This window comes from Octodon degus, unplaced genomic scaffold (genome assembly GCF_000260255.1).
Source record: "Octodon degus isolate 3935 unplaced genomic scaffold, OctDeg1.0 scaffold00010, whole genome shotgun sequence".
NCBI classification, from domain to species: domain Eukaryota; kingdom Metazoa; phylum Chordata; class Mammalia; order Rodentia; family Octodontidae; genus Octodon; species Octodon degus.
In genome coordinates this window covers 5,685,318-5,711,243 of record NW_004524586.1, presented here as the reverse complement: position 1 = coordinate 5,711,243, position 25,926 = coordinate 5,685,318, and the positions used below count along the sequence as shown (strand labels likewise).

Sequence of the window (25,926 nt, the reverse complement as noted above, 5' to 3'; positions counted from 1 at the left end):
ACTGATAGACATATATAGGCTGCTTCCAAGATTTACTATAAGTCATGCTGCCATATACCTGGGTATACAGGTGCTATTATATGTTTTTAACTTTGAGGAAGATGCCTAGAAGGGAGATAATTGAGTTGAATGAAATTTCTAGTTTCATGTGGAATTTCCACACTAATTTCCATAGTGGTTGCACTAGTTCACACTCCCCCCCCAAAAAAAAAAAATGTAGACATAACCTGTGGATTACAATTACAAGTACCATGTTCATCCTAGTGTATTTCTCAGACATTCTGTTTTCATCCTGCACATTTCTGACAAAAAATGGATGAGGGTTTAATTGTGTGTGTGCGCGTGCGTGTATGCTACCATGCGTGCATGTGCACACATGCCTGTTAGGGAAAGGAAAGGGGTCACAAAGAATTAAATTTGCTCACCTATACTACTGAGAACAAATGACACCATGACAACTAGAAACCCCTACTCCTCTTTTCTTTTTTAAATATGCCACAAAACAAAATACTGAACAGATGTAGGAACAAAGAGCAAGAGGCTCTAGATGACTACAGTAAGTCTCCTCTTTTTTTTTTTTTTTTTTTTTTTTAGGGAAGGGTCTACAGAGTGTTCAGGGTCTCACTACTAGATCGGACCCGTAGAGATCCACCTGTTTACAGTCTCCCAAAAGCTGGGATTACAGGAATGTGCCAAAAGGGCAGGCTCGGGGATGGAACCCCTGGTCCCTGAGTCTGCTTACAGGTGCTTTAATCTGCTGAGCTATTTGGCTGGCCCTTTTTTTGGGGGGGTATCCTCTTTTATTTCTAATGTTTATCAAAAACGGTGTAAGACTGGCTGGACTTCACCCTCTAGTGGCCAGAATGTGCCATTACCACATTTTCATTTCCAAAACTGCATTAACTCATGCAAGCTAAAAAGGATCTTTGAAAATGATGATGTATAAGCTCATCTTAAAGATGAGAACACAAGTTGGGGAATTTATCTAAGACTTATAGCTATTTGAGAGGAAACAGAGACCAGAAGCAAGATCACCTATCAACTAAATTAGTAACCGTCATTTTATAGCTGTATCACCCAGTGTATGCTCAGGATATGTGCTGAGCAAAGTTTAATTAGGAAGTTAATTGTGCTGCAAAAATAATCACATAATCCACATCAAATCCAAATATATTATCCACACTAATGCTCATCTCCATTAGTGTAAACGACCAAGAGGAACTTTCCATCTCATTTCCGTGAAAGTGCACTCATACACACTGAACAAGAACTCGACAACTACTTAGTACCAGAAAAAAAAATTTATCCTAAAAATTCCAAAGAAAGAAATTTTCACTAACTCAAAATACTCCAAATAAAACACCTTGTGTTAGATAAGTGATAAAGAATGAACTGAATTCTTATTTCTGTATAATTCACAAATTTATAGAAATGCTGTTAACCAAACTTTCTAAAATAATTTTTATACTCATTTGCAGCTATCCTTAAACACAAAATTCCTCACCTTTTCATTAGAAACTCATGTTTAAGAGAATACTGACTTACTTTTTAGAATCTGCTGCTGTGAACCACATTTAATTATGCTTTGTTTCACTAAGATTTATTTATTTTATTTATTTTTTGTATTTTAGGGAAGGGTCTACAGGGTGTTCAGAGTCTCACTACTAGATCGGACTTGTAGTGATCCACCTGTTTACAGCCTCCCAAGAGCTGGGATTACAGGTGCACCACCTCACCCAGTCTCAACTGCCCTCTTAACAGGACCCAGCGACAGGGCTGGCACAGCAGGCCCAGGGATCAAACCTGGCCCCTGCGTCTGCTTACAGGTGCTTTAACCCACTATTTGGCCAGCCCTCACTAAGATTTAGCCCCTGCACACAAAGGCAAAATCTAAAAAATAAAAAAAAAAAAAAAGGCAAAATCTTGGTAGAGTAGTAACAATAGTAGCAGTAATATTTAGGCCAGGGAGATAGCTCAGCGGTCTAACTGCCTGCCTGGCAAGCACAAGAACCCCAAGTCAATCCCCAGTTCCGAATGCTGGCGTGATGGCACACACCTGTAATTCCAGCACTGGAGAGCCTGAGACAGGATCACTACTAGTCCAAGCTGCATAGCAAGACCCTGTACCAAATAAATAAATAAAAAATTTTAAAAAATAGTAATATTTAATGAATGCTATGTCATATGGTCTATGACATATATACATACATGTATACACACATACTCTTTCCTCAAACAATGAGTCCCTAGTTGGAAAATAATAAGCTTTGAAAACTAGAAAATGCAAGCCCCATTTAGCCTACAGTTGCTTTACCTGTCATCACTCTTTTCTTACTTGATGGCTTCTCTATAAAGCAGGTACACGTATTTATATTTGACTCCAATTATAATACTGAAGTAGTTTTTTTTTTCAAAATTTTATTGATAAACAGATAGCAATGAGACAGTTTCGAATCAAATCGGAAGTACAGTTTCAACAAATAATACACTGCATATATTCTTCTTAGTGGTTAATTGCTGTACAAGATGCGGACTTGAAATAGTTATTATTCTGGCTTTACAGGTAAGAAATCCAGAGCTTAAATAAGATTCCTAGTTTCAGTGTCTGTTAAGATTTCAAATCCCTGCACTTAACTACTATGCTAGATTGCCTGATACTAAGTTGGATGATCTTATATTATATTAATTTCATATTCACAATTTGTTTAGTACCTGTGTAAATGCACAGCAAACAAACAGTTCAAATACTGCTTCAGTAAGATGAGAAACCCACCAATGAACTTTAATACTTTCATGGCCTGTCTATTTCCAATAACCTTCGAGACATAAAAGTGCTGACAATAATAATTCACTATTGTTTTGGAAACTTCCTCATTCACCTTGCCATACCCTCAAAGCCATATGGTAAAGAACCTCACCAGGTGTCAGGAGAGGAACTCCCTCTCTTCTAGCTCCCAGAAGAATAATTTTTAACTTCTTTCCTCCAACTACCCCAAGCATTTGAAAACATCTAGAAGCACATGTGAACACAGGAATAATGACCACTTAAACTGTTAATGTTACCCTTAGATTGAAGGAAGTTTCAAAGTAGAATACAGAGTATACTTTCAAATCTGAGTCTTAAAAGAGAAGGAACATGGACATCAAATACAATGCAAATGCAAATGGTATTTGTCAATACTATACAGAACGTATTTAATAGTCACAATACTTTAATACTATTTTTTGCTCAGTATGTATAGCCTTTGCCTCTTTGCATGCAGTTGGACAACAGTATAATGGAAAGAAACATTTCATGAAAAATCTGAGTATCAAAACAATAAAAGATACAGGATACATAATTCCAGTAAGATCCTGGGAGTCCCAAGATACAAAAACAATGGCATGAAAAGGTTTTTCTCACAACATAACACAATTAATGCTCTGAACTTATTTTACACTCCACTGGCTGTAGCTGCCACGCATCATCACCAACAGATTTCACATTTTATAGCTCAGGAAACAGGCCATAGCATAGTCTCTTTCACACTCCACTGACATGGTAACCCCATGGCTCACCAACTTAACTGATCCAAGTTTGTAATGTTAGCACCTATTACTGATCGCCTCTAAAAAAATTCACAGCGAAGTTTTACTAAACGATAGCAATATAATATATAATAAAAAGGTGGAATGAAAAGTCTGCTTTCTATCCTGCACACATAACCTGGCAACAAAGAGCAAAGAAAACAGGGAAGACAGAAACAAAAGCAAAACTACCTAAAACTTCTTTCCTTCATGACATATCTGGTTTGTGTTTCTAAAGATATCTGAAATTGGTTTCTTTCCTGGGTCTGTCCTGAGTGAAACTGATACGTTATAGGTGATAATAAACGAGCTCAAACAAATAAGGTTTGGGGGCTATACCTCAACCTTGACATGTATTACAATTTCATTTTAACCTAAAGCTTAAAAATAAGCACTGAATAATTTTATTTACTTTTATTCATTTTAATGAGAAAAAGGATAAAATACAAATAAAACAGTTTCAAAACAGGTTAGTAGGGCAGTTGCAATAATTAATGCACTGCATACTGTTGTCTTTGTAGTAGTAGTTACTCAGAGGACAAGATGCAGACATGATATTTTGTCTAAACAATATTGGTACAAACCTTTCTTCTCAACACTGAGTAGATTTTGAACGTTGAGGTTATTACACTTAGTCTGTGCTTAGTGTCTATATATGTATGACCTCATTTGATCCTAACTACAATACATTAAACACTAGCTAATATTATCCCAACTTTACAGATAAAAAACTAAACCTTAAGTTACTCAGCATCACAGAGCTTCCAAGGACTGATTCACATTTCAAAGTCCCTTCATTTAAACACTTTAGTGAACTAAAATACGTACCTTTAAAATCCATGATGAAGTAAAACAAAAGCATAAGAGAAAAACACCAACAAAGTTCAAGAGCAACAAAAATGAATATTCAAAAGGAAGTACAGTCTTTAAGATATAGTAGCTAGGACTCTATATCTGCCTCCTCTCCCTTTGGCTCTGCCAACAAGCTTAAGGTGCTGAAGAAACCAAAACAAGCAAATTTTACTTTAAAGCAAACAACAGAAAGTATTAAGATCCCGGAGGACAACCCGCTCGGGCTTCCCCTCCTGTCCCTCTCTCGGGCAGGTGCTTTCTTTCCCTCAATAAATATATTCTGCTCATAAAAAAAGAAATTATTAAAGAGTTTCTATGTAGTTTCAAAGCTTACCAGTTAAGTTACAAGAACAATTACCTTAAAATACAGTAACATCTGAGTAACGTTCCTCTACGCACTGGACAGCACAGGCCAAACAGAAGGCTTCTGAAGAATAATCTACTGAACAAACAGGGCTCAGATATTTAAATTATATTCAAATCTACTATTCTTATGATTCAAAAAGAAACACAAATGTTAAAGACAGATAAAAGCTAATTAATAGGTAATGGTAGTTTCTTACCATCAAGCAAATGTTAAATGTACACACTGTATTGAAATCTATGCTGAAGCAGGAGAAATTAAAAAGTCAAACTACAAGTAATAATATGGTTTCAAATACATGAATAAAAATGCAGCTCTACCCCTTTTGATGTCTCTGCTTAACTATAAAGATAGGAAAAAAGAAATTGTTTTGAAGTTGTCATAAAACACAAAAGCAGTAAATAACAGAAATCCAGAGGAAAAACACCACTAAGGACCTAGAGTGGTTAGGAAAAAAAGTGTCAACAAGTGGGTGGTACTGTAGGTGGGCCTTTCAAAGCTAATACTCAAGAGAATTTAGAGGAACATTCCAAGTAGAAATAATATTGAACATATCAAGAGGCCAAAAAAATGTTACATATTCTGAAGATAGAGAATTTAGAATAGGTGATTCTACAGATTTTCTTCTGAAGATACAGAATTATCCTGAAACTACTGAGTCAGTAATTCAGGCTACAGAATGTCACACACTGGGTGCTTTTAAACAACAGAAATTTCTCAGCTTTGACAGCTGGTGGTCCAAAATTACTGTGCTACCACAGCCAGGTTCAGGTGCAGTCTTTTTTGTAGGGTACAGATGTCTGATTCCTCCCTGTACCCTCAGAAAGCAGAGACAGCATTCTGACATCTTGTAAGGGCACTAATCTCGCTCAGGAGGGCCTTAATCTCATGACCAAAACTTCCCAAAGACCTTGCCTTGAAAATACTATCACACTGATAATTATATTTCAACATATGAACATAGGAGAGACATAAACATTTAGTCTGTAACATTTATTTAAATAAAGCCAAAGGTTCGGGGCTGGTGAGATGGCTCAGTGGTCTAAAGCACCTACTTAGAACAAGCTTAGCTAAGCTGCGGTTCAATCCCCCAGACCCGCCCCCTGGTGGGCTGACCTGCCGCCCCCCCACACACACACACAAATAAATAAATAAAAAATTTTTTAAAAAGCCAAAGGTTCACTTTAGGAACACAATGGAGGATTCTGTCAAAAGGATTATATCCAATCAGGGAAAACCTTCAACACTAGGATGAGGCATTCAATACCCCAGGCAGTGAAGAACTAAGTCTAGATGCTACCAATAAATTCCAGAGTAGTAGCAGTGTTACAGTATATTCAGATCTCTGTATCTTCCCTTGACTATTGTAAATGCCCTCACATTTATCCCTGGAATTTTTTTTTAAATAGAGAAAATAGGTAACAAGCTACCTTAAGATTGATATCTTTCCCATGCTTACTGATATCAATGACCAACCAAGGACTAATATATTTAACCTAAGATCAGACACAGAATCAAGAGAAATGGGCTTTAAAACAATATACCCCACATTCCTCTCTTAGATATTTTTCCAAATGAACTGAAAACATCACACCACATTGATTTATGTGTGCCCATATTTACAACAGCACAATTTGTCAAAGCTAAATCTTGGAAAACAACCCAAATGCTATTTTTTACACAATGGAGTACTACTCAGCCATAAAAAAGATAAATTTGAAGCTTTTATAGTAAATGGATACAACTAGAGACCATACTGGTAAGTGAAATAAATGAGACCCATGTGTGCAACCATCGTATTGTCTGTCTAGTGTAAGAATCTGAAAGAGTAAAATCTGAATGATAGTTTCCAGCAAGAGTACAAACTGCTAAATTATCATGGCTGAATTCCCCAAAACAATAGCTCATCTTCCCAACAACCACTTCCTCCTTCTTCCCCATTCCCAGCCCTGGATACAACTTTCTTCTACCTACCCAGAACACACAAGGGAGCCTCCAATCAGCCCCTCAAACTCCACCCCTAGCGGAAGTTCATAAAGCCTCATCCTCCCTGTCTCTCCATCTCCCTGCCCTGAATCCTCTCCAGTCTTCAGAGTTAGTAAAGGCTCCCCAGCCCCTTATTTCTGCTTCTCTGCTGTACCCTGCTGCCGTTGCCCATAAAATCTAACACTGAAAGGTCCAACAGATACTGTGAAAGGGAAAGAATCTGTTCAATGGGAAGGAAAAACTGGGATGAGAAAAAGGAAAAAGGGAAGATATATGTAGATACACAGGATAGCTTGGATAACTGCACTGCTGATGTCTGCTGATCCAGTGAGAGGAGCAGTTAATGCTTAAATTTTTTTTCTTTTTCTTTTTTCCCCCAATTTTGTATGTTTATATCTGATAATCTAAACAAGTAATTTGAAGATAATATCATGTAATACAACAACCACTGTTGAATTCCTGTTTTGTTTAGTGAAATTGTGTATCGTTTCTAATTTTTTTTCTTTTACCATTTTGTGTTTTCTTCAAAAATTAAGGGGGAAAAATATATACATACACACACTCCAGATCTAATCCCTTATTTATTATATTTGGGCAAACAATCAAACATACACTGAATATTCCTTATCTGAACTGCTTTCAACCAGAATTGTTTCAAATTTTAGAGTGTAATTTTAGAATACTGGGTAAGCATTTCTTATCCAAATAGCCAAAATGAAATGCTCTCAAATTAACTTTTTGAATTTTCAACCTCCACTTGGTATGTAATCAGGACCCTAACTTGCCCCACACTAAATTCTCCATAATCGAAATGTCCAGAAATTAATTCTTTAATGTCTGATAAGATTGTTATAGTTAGCCATATTTCTGAAATACCAGCTAGTGGTATGTGTGTATTTATGAATTAAATCAATCAATAAGATACACTTATCTGAGATAAAAATTCAGTTATTTTGGATCTGAATATGCTAGCTGGTCTCACAACAATTACAATAATTTCTAGGAAATATTAGGCCCCCATTTTCCACTACCTTAACCTTCAGAATTTCATTTCTTGGTATAAAATATTGCTAATCACGTCAAAATTTTTCATTCTATCTTACAGTTTTGATGACAAGATAAAAATACCTTGAAAAAATTAGTATTTCCACCTCACCTAAGAGAGAAACACATGGTAGTTTTATTTAATTGACTCATTAGTAGAGCCTAACTAGAATAGCTTCCATTCAAACTCCCCACAAAACCTAAAGAGTTGCTCTGTTCTCATTCCTTCCTGTCTCATTAACTTACATACAATCATTTTACTTTGCTGTCCAACTTCCCCCACTACTGCTCAGCAATTCACATACTGTCACTGACTATCAGGGCTACGTTTGTATACTGAAGAAGTACTCTTGGGGGACAGCATACTGTGTTAGTACAGCATTATCCCAGACAGAATGTCATTCTTTATAGCCAGTTGCAAATTAGTTTGTTCTTTAAAAAGTAATACTCCTAGTAAAAGATGGACAAGGAAATTTTAAATAACCAAGATTAACCTCACTTAGGTTTGTTCTGGTCTCTAATACAGCATGAAATCCCACTCATGAGCCAAAAGGAACCCCCCCCAAAAAAAAATACCAAAGGAGAATTTTATTCCCTCTTTTCTTTCTTTGTCTAGCTCATCCTTACTGTTTGACAATACTTAATTTAAATCCAAGTCTCAACATCAACATTTACTTTTTATTATGTTCAGTTCTGCAGTCATTTTTTAAAAAATTCTGCAAATCACCAATATCATCTTATAATCATTTCTATACAACTGTTTTCCATGTGCTTTAGTAGCACATGAGTACAATTACCTTCTGACAGCTGCTGCGATCAACCCTATGATTATCACTAAAGCCCTCATCCTGCAAATCAGCTTCCCAGTTGCTAATGGAAATACTGAGAGTGAGAAGCTGGAAAATACTGAAAAGATCATCAGAGAATGTGGACAAGAAAATCTCTTACAAAATATCAGGTCAAACCAACCTACTAAGTCGTCTCTAGAGGTCTTTGAAACGAAATGTTAACTAAAAATAAATCGGTATAGGTAATAGCAGTTACATCAGTTATCCAATTACTTTTCATTTCCAACTTCTTTAATAACATTATTCGCTCTAAGGAGGTAAATGACAATCATTACTTCCTGAATGAATTTATTAATATTCTTCCTACAATAACACTGTCTCTTTGCTACTATATGAACTACGAAAACTAGAACTTGATAACGCTACTAATTCCCAGTTATTCCAGTGGAAAGTGACTAAACTAATGAACGCTAGTAATCCAACTCTGAAAACTAATTCCAAAATCTAATAAACACCAAAATCAAACACACAATAAATAGCAAGAAAATCTCCAAGACCCTGTCTTTCAGGAAACTGACACTTTCAAACATATCTTAGTTGAAAGTTTCAAAATAAGATGACAATCAAATAAAATATTAGCAAATAATTAAAGCAAATAAATACTTGCTAACCACATTTATTGTCTGAATGATTAAACTATTATAAAGAATCTGCTCTCCAGCACGTGGAAAGACTGTGTCTGAAGGTAAACTGCTCATAAAACTCTCTTCTGACGAAAAGCAGCTTCATCTGGAAATAATAAAAAGTTATTTTTACAAACACACAGTATTTCCTCAACATCTGTCCAAGCACTTTCACTGTCATTTGTAAATACTAAAAGTTTAATACAGTGATTTACCATAGAATATGCAACAAAAACACATACAAGTATTTCTTAGAAGGTCAACTAAACAGAATAAGGACATACTCTCAAGCCTCTGAGGATTGGTCTAATAAGAGAAATGTCCTCTAACTGCTTTAAGAAAAAAAAAAGGGAGAGAGAGAGAGAAATAAAAAATTTTTTAAAGAAGAAAAATTAGGGGCCGGGGAGATAGATGGCTCAGTGGAATAAGCGCTTCCCTGGCAAGCGCAAGGGCCTGAGTTCAATCCCTGGTTCTGCAAAAAAATAAAGAAAGAAAAAGAAAAAAGAAAAAATAGTAGAAATGACACAAAGATACAGGTCACAGAAAGACATGCAATTTCTACTCATTACAATAGCTCCAACACATAAGCCTTTTTGTCACAAAGTAGATACTCTATATGCTGGCTGGCTGGTTAGCTGGCAAGTAAGTCAATATCTTCAATTTGGCAAAGAAAAAAAAGACACATCGGTTAGCAAAGAAATGCAAAACAAAATTTTTCTTGGCTATCAATCAAACTGGCAAATTTTTTTTAAAAAAAGTAATGAGGTCTTGCTCTGGTGAGTGTCAATACAATGCAGCTCAAGCACACTGCTGGACATAAACATTTCATTAGTACATAAAGCATTCTAACAATGTGTTTCAGAAACATTTATGAATCAAATGGCATTTGGCCAGACAATTCTTTGAGGAATTTAATCTAAGGAAATAACTGGACTTCTACAACAATATTTATTCCAAAATTGTTCATAACAGTAAATAAGCAAATCCAATGTCTACTGATATGGATCAGGTCAAATAAATTATCAAGCATTCATATAAAAGAAAACTACAGAGAGTAAAAGGAACAACATGGTTCTACAAATATCATACACTGAGTTTTTAATATATATACAGAGTTTAATAAGGAGTGCACAGAATCAAATAAATAAAACTTTATAATATTCCTGAAAGATATAGAAGTTAGGATGAATATATATATATATATATATATATGTATTTCTTCAATCAAAAATAATCTAACATTACAAAGTCAGTGAGCCACTGATATATATTATCAAGCTTCTAAAGACAAACAGTGGGATAATGAAGTATAAAAAGTTTACAAAACAAATCGCATGAAATTTCATATATGATACAGATACCTCAAAATACCTGAGGTAGACCTGGTCTTTGTTAAACTATGCTGGGACAAGTTTGCAAGGAGTATTAGATCCAGCAGATTTTTTTTTCTTTTAATGTATTTAGTACAGGGTCTCACTATACAGATCAGACTCATAGTGATCCTCCTGTTTTCAGCCTCCCAAGTGCTGGGATTACAGGCACGTGCCACCACACCCAGTCTCATTCACCATCTCAGTACACCCCCAGGCTGGGTCAGCAATGCATGCCGGGATCAAACCCTGGTCTCTGCTCTACCTAAGCAGGTGCTTTCATACACTGAGCCATCTGGCCAGTCCAAGATCCACCACATTTTGAATAACTATCACCATCACAGAACACAACACTTCCAAATGGATCAGGGATCCAAATTAATAACAAAAACTAAACAAGAACTCATTAAAAAAAATATAGGTGAATTCTTTTCTTTCATGAGTATATTAAATGGAATATAATCCAAAATTCAAATGAAACAAAAAACTTGGATTACACAGCGACCTAAACCCCATAACCAAACACTATAAACAAGGTCAAAAGATAACTGGGAGAAATATCTGTAAAATGTATCACTGATAAGCAGATGATATTACAACTAATAATACTAACACTCAAAAATTAAGAGAGGAAGAATTGTTAAAAAGATGAAAAAGTGAAAATGTAACTAAGGCATTTTACAAAGGTATAAAAATGACCCTTCTGGGGAGATGGCTCAGTGGAATAAGCGCTTCCCTGGCAAACGCAAGGGCCTGAGTTCAATCCCCGGTTCCGCAAAAAAAAAAAAAAAAAGAAGAAAAAATCCTTAAACATATAAAAAGACAACTTGCCATATGTACTGAGATGCCCTTTCTAACCTAAGGATAACAACCATTAAAACGTACATGAAAAATACTCATGGAGAAGTTATGAGTAAACCAATACATTATTAGTGGGAATTCAGATTTATATAATCCTCATAGATATTTAGCAATTTTTAAAAAAAAATACATATGCTTTTAACTTTTTAGCCAATCACCCCATGTTATAAACTTACCCAAAGATATACCTCTAATATACAAAAAAAGGAGAAAACTGCACTATGTGTAAATCCAAAGTATTAAAAACAGCCTAAGAATATGAAATAGTTTGTACAAAGAAAAATAAGATAGTAATACTTGAATAAACATTTTTATATAATGCTGACTACTTGAATCATGTTAATGTTTCACATACACAAGAATAAGTAAGATTGGGACAAAGGAAAAGAACATAAAATACAAAGAGAAATGAATCAGGCCCCCAAAATTCAAAGTCCCAATCCAAAAATGGGCATCTGAGATGAATACACACTTCTCAAAGAAAGAAATACAAATGTCAAATAACTACATGAAAAAATGTTCCACAGTAAAGGTCATTTGAGAAATCCAAAATAAAACAATACTGAGATTACATCGCACTCCAGAAAGTAGGGCTGTCATTAAAAAAATCAACTAATAACATATGCGAGAAAGGTTGTGGGGGAAAAGAAACACTTCTCCACTACCGGGAGTGTAGACTGGTACAAGTACTATGGAAATCATTGTGGAGAATCCTCAAAAACTAGGATTAGAGGTCCCATTCAATCCAGCTATTTCCCATCTGGGTATTTTTCCAAAAGAACTGAAAATAACACATCACAGTGATATATATATACACCCACATTTCTAGCAGAACAGTCTCTCATAGCTACATCTTGAAAACAATCCAAATGCCCACCACCCGAAGAATGGATGAGGTATTTTTATACAATGAGGAATTACTCAGCTATTAAAAAAAAAATGAGGCTTTCATACGTAAATGGATGCAACCAGGGGCTATACTCATAAGAGAAATAAATCAGACCTACATGTGTAAACATACTGTCTTCATAAGAACCTGAAAGAATACATAAAATCTGAAAGGTACAATAAATACAGTAAAACAAAAAAAGTGAACATAGAAAATAAACGAGATGAGGGAAAGGAAAAAAGGGGGAGAATATGTAAATATATACACAGGATAGCAAAGATGATTGTACTATTAATTTCTATCAGTTGTTTGGGGTAGCAGTTAATGTTTAAAATTTTTACTTTGACCAATTTTATATACTAATATCTGTAATGTGAGCAACTACACTGAAGACAGCTATGTGCAATATAACAACCACGGTTGAATACCTTTCACCCTGTTTTTTAAAATGTGTATCATCTCTAATGTCTTATCTATTATTATTATACTCTCTTTAAAATAAATTTTAAGAGACCAGGGATATAGCTCGGCAGCATAAGTGCCTGCCTGGCAAGGGCAAGATCCTGAGTTCGATCCCTGGTACCACAAAAAATAAATAAATACATACATACATACATACATACATACAAACAATAAAATAAATTTTAAAAAATAAATGTTAGGAGAGAGGAGATCCTGTAGAAATAAAACTGATCCATGTGAAAACAAAACAAAACTAATGCATGTAACTTCTGAATGCACCTTTTTTTATTTTTTGGTATTTTAGTACAGGGTCTACAGCTGTTTCACTACACAGGTTGGACTCAGTGATCTGCCTGTGTTCAGCCTCCCAAGAGCTGGGATTACAGGCACGCCACAACAGCCCACCCCACCACAACACCCCGGGGGCAGGGCTGGCACTGCAGGGCCTGTGGAACCCTAGGCCCTGTGTCTGCCTAAGCAAACACCTTAATCTGCTGAGCTATCTGGCCAACCCTGAGTTAGCAATTCTTAAACTATTTCCTAATATTCTGGGAATGAACCAATAAGCAAAACTATAAACAACAAGTTCATATTTCTCATTGTCAGAATATAAACATGAAATAAGGGAAGACAAACTCTGCAAGAGGTTATCAGCTGGGTGTGGTAGGACACACCGCTAATGCCAGCACTCAGGAGGCTGAGGCAAGAGGGTCACCACAAGTTTTAGGCTATCTTGGGCTACGTGGTGAATTCAGGACCAATCTGAACTACAGAGACCCTGTCTCATAAAACAAAACATTTAGAGGTATCAATATAAATTCACTTTTAGTAGATAGGAAAAGATCTATTAGTATGCACACATACATTTATATACATATATATTTATTTCCAAGATAACACAAGACAGCCCAGCAATGGTATCCCAACAGCAATTAATAAAGCCATCTTCTAATAAAAAGAAAATCAGGACTGGGGCAGAGTGGAACATGAGCCTAGAATATCCTGTTGTGGTAAAAAGAATATTCTTAAAGAATGACATGTACACATCAAAATACAGGAAGCTGTCTCAAGGAAAAGTCAATGGCCAAATCAGGAACAGAGTAAAAATTAAGTACAAAGATGAATGACATAATTAGAAAGTCATCACTTAGAAACTATTTTGAAAATCATTCAGGCAGAAAATACCAAAAGATACAGATATCATAAATGAATATTAAAATTTATGCATAAAAGTTCAAAGGTTAACAAAATACTTAAAATCTCCAAATATTTTTCCACAGAATACTGTAAAACTACAAAGGGAATGTGAATGCATATTACAAAGAGAATATACTGTCATTGAGTTACACATTTAAAACATTTGAGAAGCCTATCAGTGGTACTCCTGCCAAAAATGGATCACCCAAATCCAATTATGAAAGAACATTAGATAAACCCAAATTGGAGGCATTTTACAAAATAACTTGCTTGCACTCTTCAACAATGTCAATGTCATGAAAAAGACTTAGAAACAGCTCTACATTAAATAAAAATTTAAAATGACGAATATACTCTACGATCTACAATGTTCTCTCGATACGAGATACAGTATTAGGGCCATGATTTAAATTTGAACAAGTCTGTGGATTACATTAGGTCCTTTAAAAAAAAAAAAAAAAACTATGTGACTTTCTAAATTATGCCTATTTTAAACTATACACTTATTGATAAAATGCAGTTTAAAAAGGTATTCCAAAGAAATAAAAACCTAACATTATCTTTTCATCTTACATTTCCATCATTCAGAAATGTACATATAAAACATTTTCAACTGAAAAAGCCAAAAACAAAAACCCTATGGAAAGATCCTAGTGAAAGATCTATTGAATCTTTCAATTGAAAGATCTATTGAATCTGGATCCTACTGAAAGATCTTCATAGTTCTAATTCTTAAAAAGCACAAACACACAAAACATGGAAGCTTTAAAATTAAAAACTATATAAAGCAAATAACTGTCAGTTGAAGAATTCAGTAACTGTAATACTAGGAAGACTGTAGGTCTGACCTTACTTGCAAATTCATTAACCATCAGAAGACAGTGCAAATAACACATTTAATTAAACTTGCTCATTTATCTATTTTTGGAAGTATTATTAACAGCACTGAGAGAGAAAAGTAATATAAGATGACAAAGATGGATTAAAAACATTGGTCAAAAACCAACCAAATTAGAGTGGACAGAAGACTGGGTAAAATTACAGACTTCGAAGCTTTTCTACCCCCAACTGTTCTGCACACTGTTGCTATATTAAGTGATAGTGATCACCATTAGTGCTAAATGGCAATATATCTGTGTACACACTTAGAAGATTCACTAAAGGGGTTACACCTGAAACACAACACACTGGTTAATTATTCATTAACCAAAATACTTGGGATTAGAATTTTTTTCAGATTTTGGCACCCTTAAAACTTCAGGACATTCAGAATTTAGATTTTCAGATTAAAGATCAACCCATACTGTTGATGTAATTTGGCACAGAGCAAGTGTGTACTCAAGAGAAATGAAGTCTTGTTTAGAGCTTAAAAATCAAGAAAGTAATTTAAAACACCTTTGAGTTTATGTTTCTACACTTTTTTTATGTGTAGAAATTTGCACAGGGTCTACAGAGTCTATAGGGTCTCACTACACAGATCAGACTTGTAGTGATCCTTCTTGTTTTTCAGCCTCCCAAGTACTGGGATTACAGGTGCACACCACTGACCAGTCTCAATCACCGTGGGGAGGGAAGTCACAGGTCGGCATGGCAGGCCAAGGATCAAACCCCCACCCTTGCATCTGGCTAAGCAGGCACTTTAATCCCCTGAGCTACCTGGCCGACCCAAGTTTTTCAATTAAATTAATAAATGGACCAGTAGCAATAGGTAAAACTCTTGCTGACATCCAAAAGGCCATTTATTTGCTGATTATTTTTTAAATTATAGTTTCATTAACTCATTTTTAACCTATTATTTTCATATCAGTAAATGCTTGTGACAAATTCTCCCCCCCATTTCCCATACTTTTCTCACAATATGATTCCAATACTCCAGCTGAAGTGTTCCACCGTGAAGGAAGTGCCAAGCTGTGCCACTACACAACCTCTAAGGCTAGCTCACATGATGTGATGCAACTTCAACCTGGTTCTTTCCAGGTGCTAAGATCAGTCACCACTGAGCTGTGAAGAGACCACATGTAAAAGTTCTGGGGAACAGCCAACGTCATCTACTAGATGTGTGAGTGAAGAAGCCTCCAGATTCTGAGCACCTATCAACTTCTGAACTTTCCCCGGTAAGGTTCAGGCACACCACATCCATGCTGCTCTGCCCAATTCTAGTAAAATCCACAGCCAAAACAAAATTGTTGTTTTGCATTAGGAATCTAGGAGCAGCTTGCTAAACAAAAACTAACCAGAAATAGCACCCTCTCCTAGTTCAGTAGCTTCATATTAAACATACATTACCACGACTGCCATAAAGAAGAACAAACCTGAGACATTTCTGGGTAAGTTGATATATATATAATTTTTTTTTCCAGAACCGGGGATTGAACTCAGGCCCTTGCACTTGCCAGGGAAGCGCTTATTCCACTGAGCCATCTCTCCAGCCCCCTGAGACTATATTTTTAAGTGAAACAAATCAGACATACATGATTATATGACATACTGTTTCTCCTGTCTGAGAAACACAAAAGACAAATAAGGACCAAAATAGATGATATTGTGAAGTAGGCAGAAAATAAGAAGGGCACTAGGGGAAGAACAAATATAGACTACTAATTTCTATTAGTTCATTGAGAAGAATGGTTGATGCTTAGATTGGTAAATTTTTAATACCTATATCTTGTAATCTGAGGAACTACTTTGAGGCTAACAATGTGCAATATATTAACGACCGTTAATTTCCTACCATCCTGTTTTGAAATCCTGTATGATTGTTTTTATTGTTTTTCTCTTTAAAAAGAAAAAAAAAATAGAATAAAAAAAGGAAACAAAGCTTCTATAAATAAGGAAAGGAAAAAAGGTTGGAGGGGAACAAAAAGGAACAGAGAAAAAAATCAAGATATGTATCAGTACAAATTACCTATAATGAATGTGATCACTATGCGTATCAAAAGTGTACCAATAAAATTCATTTTTAAAATAAAAATAAGGGCTGGAGAGATGGCTCAGTGGAATAAGCACTTCCCTGGCGAGCACAAAGGCTTGAGTTCAATCCCCGTTCCATCAAAAATAAAAATAAAAATAAACAGGCCGGGGAGATAGCTCAGTAGAATAAGCGCTTGCCTGGTAAGTGCAAGGGCCTGAGTTCAATCTCTGGTTCTGCCAAAATAAACAAATAAATAAACAAACATCCAACCCCTAAAATCAATCTTTATTCATCTTTTAAGGATGGCCCAATTCACCAATGTGCAAATAGGCAGATCTGTTCAAATATGACAGCTTTAGAGGACTTAATAATTTACCTCAAACATATTCTGAATACCTATTATTCTACTGAGCCATGTCTCCGGCCCACTGTAATAAATTTTTAAAATTTAATCATTTACCACATATTCTGATCACCCTACATAGGTATAGACAGTTTTGAGAAAGTATGTTAAGTACCAAAATAGATATATAAAGATTACTACAAATGGTTATAATTTTAGAATTAAAAAGTTTTATTCCTTTATGAAAGCAGAATGAATGCCTAGGGAAAAAAAAAAACTAGAAAATGGAAAATATGAAATTTAAGTGTTTTCTGTCATTATCCTTTTAGATTTTCTGTATTCTCCAAGTTTTCTACAGAAAGCAGGCACTGGATCTTTTGAAGGAAAAACTTTTTACAGAAGAAAATCATAGTCATTGAGTATTTTTTTTTTAATGCAATTAAAATACACAGAGGGGTTAGGTAGTTAACAGGACTGTACTACATAAACTAGCACTACACAGTTGTACATCATTCTTAATTAGTTCTAAGAGGAACAAGCAGTACCAAAAACTGAGTACCAAATAAATCATTTTGGTCAGAAAAGATAGCAAGTCACAAAACAAGGATCACAAGTTCTTGCTTGCCCATGGAGTACCAATCAAAGGACAAGTACCAGTACAAAATTTTCACATCAAAATCTGTTGGTACCAAGGCCAGGGAGATGGCTCAGTGGAATATGCACTTCCCTGGCAAGCGCAAGGGCCTGAGTTCAATCCCCAGTTCCACCAAAAATAAATAAATAAATAATCTGTTAGTACCAAATTCAATGAGTGTTTCAAAGTAGGCAAGTATGAAAGTCTGAATTAACCTTATATTTAAGGATGTTAAGTGTAATCAAAATGCACATTATTTGATTTGCCACTGGTAGCTACTTTTCTTCTCTGTCCTATAAATATTTAATAGTTCTGAAAAATAACACAAAAACTCAGTAAGTGCTCCTTCTGATCATACCTCCTAGCTGTTCTCTTATTCTGTCTCTTTTAACTGTTTGTCTCTCATTTCCAAGTGGACCTTCTAAATTTGCCCTTCACTCTACATCAGATAACCCTACTCTGTAACTATCTGGGTGACACCCTGCTCAATGCTGATTTCTCTCTGAGAGAGCCTCAAGCTCTGCTTACTGTGTATGTTTAGATGACTGACTGCACATCTCTTGGATGCTGCCTTTCTCTCCCCCAGGGACCCATTTTCAAGATACCTTTGTTTCCTTTAAATTTTATAAATAAGCAATGTTAGTTTTATCATTCCTACTTTACAGTTAAACAGAAACAGTCCTAAAATAAATATAAATTTATATTAGGACTACTAAGATAAATTTGAGGATCTAAATCCAAGTGCTCCCCTTCTCTAATACTTTTCTGACACTACATGGCAAAGAACTTAAGAAAGCTCAATTGTAAGCCAATAATAAAAGGTACTGAAATTCTTTTCTAAGAAGTAGATTTGGTATTTTAAAATACTACATACTTTTTGCCCCCATTCTGGAAACTGTATTAAGTTAAAATGATAACTGCCAGACACTTGCCTATTCAGAAAATCTGCATCATCATTTTCATAGGTTAACCCATACTATTTGAAAACTTCACAACTATAAAAAGCAACCATACCAACAGTGCTTCTTTGCTTCTATTTTATTCCTACTCCTAACTCAGCCACAGCTGGCATTTTTAAAAAAGATACAAGACAACAAATATTAATAGAACAAAAGAATGATTCTGAAGAATGGAAAACTACACAGAAATCTAGGTAACACAGCAAAACAAAATAACATACATGGGGACTAGGAAACACACGTATATTTTGAGAAGAGAAAATTCTCTCAAAATCCAAGCTTACTGCTGCTGAGTAATGCCCTGTAACTTTTTTATCTAATGTTCTGAAAACTACAATCTTGCTGTAATTTATAAGCTCTTAGGAGTTACTCAAGTTTCATTCCTATTGCTGGGCTCATTAATGGAGAACTCTAAATGCTTTCCCTACTAGCTAATAGCATATTTTCTGGTATACAACACAGTAGGGTTCTATTTCAACATGTGAACAGTCTACTCACATTTCTTCTCTCTTCTCCTATAGATAATCTACAACAAATATAATTTTAAAAATAAAAGACATTTCTAGATTATAGTTTAGGTTTCATGGTTGTCAAAAACTATTCCATAGATCACCAGTTTTATATACATATAGCATGAGGGCTAGTCTTCATAAAATTTTTTCATTATTTACTTATTTGTTTGGTACAGGGTCCCACTATGCAGCTCAGATTCTCAGTGATTCTCCAGTCTCAGTCTCCCCATTGCTGGGACTACAGTGTGCACCACCACATCCAGTTTCAGCAGCCAGCAGGGCAGCATGGCATGTGGTCCTGGGGATTGAAGCCGGGTCCTTGCATTTGCCAGACAGGCACTTCAGAAGGCCATGCTAGCTCCCCAGCCCTCTTCACAAATTTTTAATTAAAAATCTCTACTATTACTGTAACCTACCACTAGTTCTTTTACTTACATGTAATTTAATGCCAAATAAAAAATATGAATGAGAGAAAATTCTCTCAAAAGCCAAGCTTACTGCTGCTTCATGTATTCATATATGTATACAAATGACAAATTTAAAAAATTATGTTTTATTATTTACTCTGGTGATGTATTTAAGGATAGTTACCTTCCAGAGCTAATGAGGACAAGGTTATAGATTCAAACTCCATATTGGTCAATTAGCTTTCCAGTATTTCAGGCTCCATGATCAGTCAACAACCTTAACCTTGGTCAACAAAGCAACACTGGTCGTGTGAAGCATCAGGATAGTGACACAGATGTACAATCAAAATTCACTCCTATCAAAAAAATTACAAGAGACCAGCCAAATAGCTCAGCAGACTAAAGTACCTGCTTAGGCAGAGCACAGGGCCTGTGTAGGCCCCAGCCCAGCCCCAGGGCTTGCTGAGACAGCAATTAAGACTGGACGTGGTGGTGCCCGTCTATAATTCCAGCACTTGGGAGGCTGAAAACAAGAGAATCACTACAAGTCCGATCTACATAGTGAGACCATGTGGACCCTGTCCTAAATACATTAAAATTAAAAAAAAAAAAAAATTACAATAGTTTTTAATGTATTTTAGTACAGGGTCTACAAGGTCTAAACACACAGATGAGACCTGCAGTGATCCTCCTGCTTTAAGCCTCCCAAATACTGGTATTACAGGCACGCCCCACCATGCCCAGCCTCAGTGGACATCTCAGCGTACCCTAACTGGGGGTTAGGGCTGGGTCAGCAGGACACGTGGAGCAGGGGAATTGAATCGCAGTCCCTGTTCTTGCCTAAGCACTGAGTTATCTGGCCAGCCCTAAAAAATTACAACAATGAAGTACATATTTCAATTTTAAATATGATCCCTATTTTTTACTGTGACTAGTATGCACCTAGTAATCTCTAATATTTTTAACTACCCAGGGTTACCATCCCTCTTTTACAGATGAAGTGAATTTAGAATGATTGTACAAAACAAAGTCACACATAGGAGAGCAAGGACTCAAATCTTCAACGTAGAACCTTACACTATAGTACACAGAATTCCATACTACAATATGTTTTCTCCTGAGTGTGCTTCAGTGACATAGGACAACCAGCAAAATGTTATTTAGAACTTTGCAGGATCATCATTACTAAGCTTCCACTATGTATTCTTAGATGTTATAGCTGCCTGAGAGTAAAATCTGCCTTCCAAATTACTTTCAAGTAAATGTGTCAAAGATCAAAGTGTTGAAAAAAAAGGAAAAAACACCCAATTGCACACAAGGTAGATTTTAATGAAAATGACTATTGACGGATTTTTTTTTAATGTCTGTTGTAAAAAAAAAAAAAAAACAACTTTGCTAATTCATAAAGGTTACAATGAAACTTGAAAAGCACAGCCAGGGGATACAATGAAAAGAGAATGAAAAAAATAATTCCTTAATATCTGACTTTGCAGGTATGACAGTTAACATGGCTCATGAAGGAAAAATGCATTCTTTCAATTCTTAACCCTGACACATTGCCTTGCCCAACAAATCATTTTTCTCTGCGAGGCTTGCCTCCTTAGTTTTTCTAAGCTCACTCCTACTTATACACACACCACAATACCAGCAGCTGCAGCAACCACTAAAGTTTTCACCTTAAAAAAATGAAAGTCATCAAGCCTTCCAGACCCTACTGATTAGGCTAACACTTACAAGTCTTCCTTGGGGAGGCAAAAAAAAAAAAAAAAGAGAACAAAAACTGATGTACAAAAATTTACCCTGGTTAATATCGTTATAAAAATACGTAATTGTTTTGCTGTAAACTACAATGTGCAGATGTGCATTCATACTACAGGATAAAAATATGAGAAATAAAGAACCAGTTCACTTTCAAAAGCAACATTCGGAATATCTAGAAAAATAAAAACCACAACACATCTCAACAACCTTTTTACAACGGCATTATAGGACTCTCTAAAAGTTCTATTTTTAAAAAAAAGCTTTTTTTCTTTTTTGTTACTAAGAATTGAACCTGGAGCTTTATGTACTTTAGTACTTTACTGCTGAGGTACACCCCTAGCCCCTGTAACTTTCACATAAAATGAAATTGCTAAAACAAAACATTAGACTGAGAACCATTTACAATATTTTTAAGTCTACAAATTAAGAATTATAACCTCATTTCCCAATTAAACAGGACCTCAGTAAAACACCTGAAATTATATTTTTTATCGTCAGTCATCAAGAATAGCAAACAAGCAATGAAAACTTTTTGCACCCACTGCATTACTAAGTTCGTTCATGGTCACAAATGTCATCTAATATTTACAGACACATATGAGGTAAATGCTACTACCTTCATTTTAGAAATTGGTAGATAAGTTCAGACAAGTCAACCAACTCCTCCAAGTTAAAAACTAGTGAACTGCAGCACTCTAGAAGGCTGGCAGGGGTACTACTAATTTGAGTCCAGCATGGGCAACTCAGCAAGACCCTGTCTAATAATTTTAAAAGCGCCAGGACATACTTGCCCAATGTAAAGATCCTAGGTCCAATCCCCATCCCACCACCACCCCCAAACAAAGAAATTAAAAAATCCTACTTACTGCATTAATTTGAATTAATATTTGTTCAAATTTGTACATTAACACACTTCACTGTCATTGTTTTTTGAGCCAACTCAAGCATTTCCTAACAGGCTAAAATCACCTAATTACTACACCTCAAATCTTTTTAAAAACTGAGTAAAAAATATTTTCTACAAGTGGAAAAATATGAGAGCAATGTGCTTAGCCTTGGAGGTTAACTGTCAAAAAAGAGACCAGACGTCAATTATTGGCTACTTATATTCTCAATGCTATAAGAAAACAGACTTCTAGTACATTTACCCAGCACAGGTGGAAAATAATACATTTCAACTACTACACACTCAAGTTAGTAGGATTCTGTTAGGAGAAAAGCTAAATTCAGTGCATAAGTAGTATCTGAAAAGATGAAAGACACAAGAATTGCTAGAGACACAGTAATTCAGCACCATACTTGGGGGGTTTTAAGTGTTTCTCTTTCTCAAGTGCTTGTATCTGTGCGGTGCTGAAAAGGATTATAAACAGAGCAAGCAGGGTAGAGCTTTGTTGAAGAGAAAAAAGAATCCCAATTCTGGTGGGCCTTAACATCCAGGCAAAATTTAAAACTGACTCCACAGGTGCTACGTCCCTAATAATAAGTCTTCTCCAGAATCCGGGCCTGAGCCGATTTGTATGGTTCACATCAATTTCCAGACAGACGCTCCTACTGTTTATTAACTCATCTGCTCTTCATAAGGTACATGAATGTGACTTTAAAATTCAACTGACCCGCGCCAGTCAAAAGCATACCATGGTGATATTGCAAACATGCTTTATAGCCCAAAGATTTGGCATCATTCTTGCTGAAGCTCACAACCCTGGAAAGCAGAACTGTGAAAACTATTTCCATCTTTCAGACAAGAAAACCGAAGCGGCAGTAAACGGACTGCGAGGTCCTAGCAAGCAGCGGACCAAAAATGCGCTCGGGACTTGAGAGCTCCGCCCCTTACCCAACTCGGAGGAGAGGCGGGGTGGGGGAGGGGACACTCTGTAATGGGATTTAAGTTTTACGAGGGCCGCCCAGAAAAACCAGGAAGTTCACCGCCCTCACTACCCGTAGCCCTGGGCTCCCGAGCAGCGGGACGGGCTCGGCGGCCAGGCTCGGAGCCGGGAGTCGCCTGCTGCGCCCGCGCCGCAGTCTAGGGGCTGCCTTAGGGTTCGCGGCCCACGCCCTCGGACCCTTTGCGGGGTGAACTCCGCTAACTACCTGTTGAAACACAGGAAAAGAACGAACCCTAGGCGGGGATGACCTGGGGCGAGGGCCGAGGCGCGCTCGTCGCTCCTACGAGCGCAGAGGTCCCCGGACCCGAAGTCTAGACCAAGCCCCAGAGGTCGAAGGGCAGGAGCTTCCCAGTAACCTCCGGCGCTGGCGGGGGCCGCCCCTCCGCATCACGTGCGGAAAGAGAACACCAGTAACAAACACACGAGAAAAGCAAGTCTTGTCCTCGACTGTGAGGGGACAAATGAGAGTAAAGAACCTTAACACAGGACGTGAAGGAAAGCGGGGAAACGCGGACTGACGGTTACCGGGACGCCGTCGACCTCCTCTTCCGCCGCCTCCAAGAAGCTCCGTCTCTTCCGCTCGCCGCTGGGGCTCGCGCGAGGCCTCGGCTCCGCCCCTGCCGCGAGGCCTTCTGGGGAACGTAGTCTGCGCGCCGCCGCGCCACGCCCACCACGTTCGTCACGCGGGGCGGGGCTGGTGAACAGGGCGAGGAGGGTGTGTGGCTTCCAGAGGACGTTTCTCGTGCGCTCTTGGCCCGCCAGTGGCTTCACGTCCCACTCAGTCGTGCCTTAACTGCTAAAGTTCTTGAAAAAGTAATCTGCAGTGTCTCTGCTTCCTATTGTGTACGCCAGTCTGTATTGCTGATTCTGCCGCCGCGGGAAACGTCCTTGCCGCCGAAGCCATGGGGGGGAGGTATTTTTAGGTTATGTAACGTAAACATTACTCAACGCTGTTGTACATTACAGCGTTGTTTTTATATAGCACTACTCAGTTTTGCCGCCTTCTTTTCAAGCCATTCGCCTCAGTCTGTTTCAAGTTAATTTTTTTCGGCCGGGCCTGGGAGTTTACGCCTCTACTCCTAGCCCTCTGGGAGGGTGAGACCAGAGAAACGCGAATAGGAGCTGAACGATTCGCGGTTTAGCGAGACCCCGGCTCAAAAGTACAACGTAAAACGGGAATAGACGTAGAAGTCCATCTGCTGGAATAGTCCAAGTGAGAATAATGAAACAACAGTGCTGGCAGTGGGCCGAAGAGAAATGGGTGGGGGTGACCGTTTCATCAGCAGGAATATAGCAGAAGATGGGCTGGTGAAAAGGGGGAAAATCCGAGGGAAGTTAGATCCATTGTCCAATCCTTAGACTAAAATTGGGCCTGGCATATACTAGGTATTCAGTAGCTGGAGCGAATGAATTTATCCATTCTGTGTCGTGCCCCATCGCTGTCAAATTGCTTGACACAGGGTCAGTACTAGCCCAAATAGTACTATTGTGCACATTGGAAAAAGCGTCCCTTTCCTCCAGACGGACCTCCCCAGCATGCAGATGGATGAACACAAGAGTGAACTACATGCTGACTCCCACTTAACCCCCATCTGGAGCCCTTTTACAGTATACAATCTGAACAACCACTTATAGCAACTCCGGCTTAACACCCCTTGGAGATAGTTTTGTGGCATCAAGCCTAGTATTCCTGGGACAAAATTGACATCCAGAAGAAGGAAGCTGCTTGCCTGAGATCACTGTAGCTGCTGCTTTGACTGATATCCAAACCTTTGCCCTCTGAATCCCTGTGGGCTCTTTAGCCTTGGAGCCACATTGTCTCTCCCAAATCACTCAACCCATCAATAAAAAGCTAAATTCAAAATGGTGACTTCCCTTCCTTAAGTTTCTCAACTGTCTCAGTTACTATTGTTAGAGCATTTCACATTTACATGACATCCAATATGTGCTTGGTGCCTACAAAATACAATAAAGCAACTTGAAACAAAAGGCCTTGATTTTTTTTAACCTAATAAATAAGGAAAGGCTGGTTCAAAGAGCCCTTAGCTCTTGAATAAGAACGATCTATGGTGTATTAGTTTAAGGTGATGTTGTAGGCCATACCAAAAAAAAATTAAAACTGAAATGCAAGTTGTCTTTTCTTTGTATTCCTGTCCAGAAGGCAGATACTGGAACAACTGGCACTAGAAAAATAAACAAGAGAGGAGGTCAGGGATGTAATCAAGGACAGGAGGAAGAGAAAGAAACATTTTGAAGGAGAAAAAGACCTCTCCTTTAATAATAACAGTTAACAAGGGCTTACTCTGTTCCAAGAATCATGTGAAACATGCCTCATAGGAATCAATCCACACACAGTTGTATGAAGGGAGAGCCACCTGTACCATCGTACTGAAGGAGATTGACACATGGGTATGGTTTATAACATCCCCAAGGTTAAGCAGCTAATAAGT

At 37.1% G+C, this 25,926-nt stretch overlaps 1 protein-coding gene across 3 annotated transcripts in view; it reads right to left on the bottom strand.

Moving 5' to 3' along the window:
• R3hcc1l (R3H domain and coiled-coil containing 1 like) overlaps positions 1-25,444 on the bottom strand; it is an 85,286-nt gene extending 59,842 nt beyond the window's left edge. For all 3 annotated transcript variants that reach the window (XM_004625530.2, XM_023708870.1, XM_023708871.1), the window contains exon 1: positions 24,002-25,444. The gene's annotated coding sequence lies outside the window, so the exon portion shown is untranslated. The remainder of the gene's footprint in view (positions 1-24,001) is intronic.
• Between the last annotated feature and the right edge of the window lie 482 nt (positions 25,445-25,926).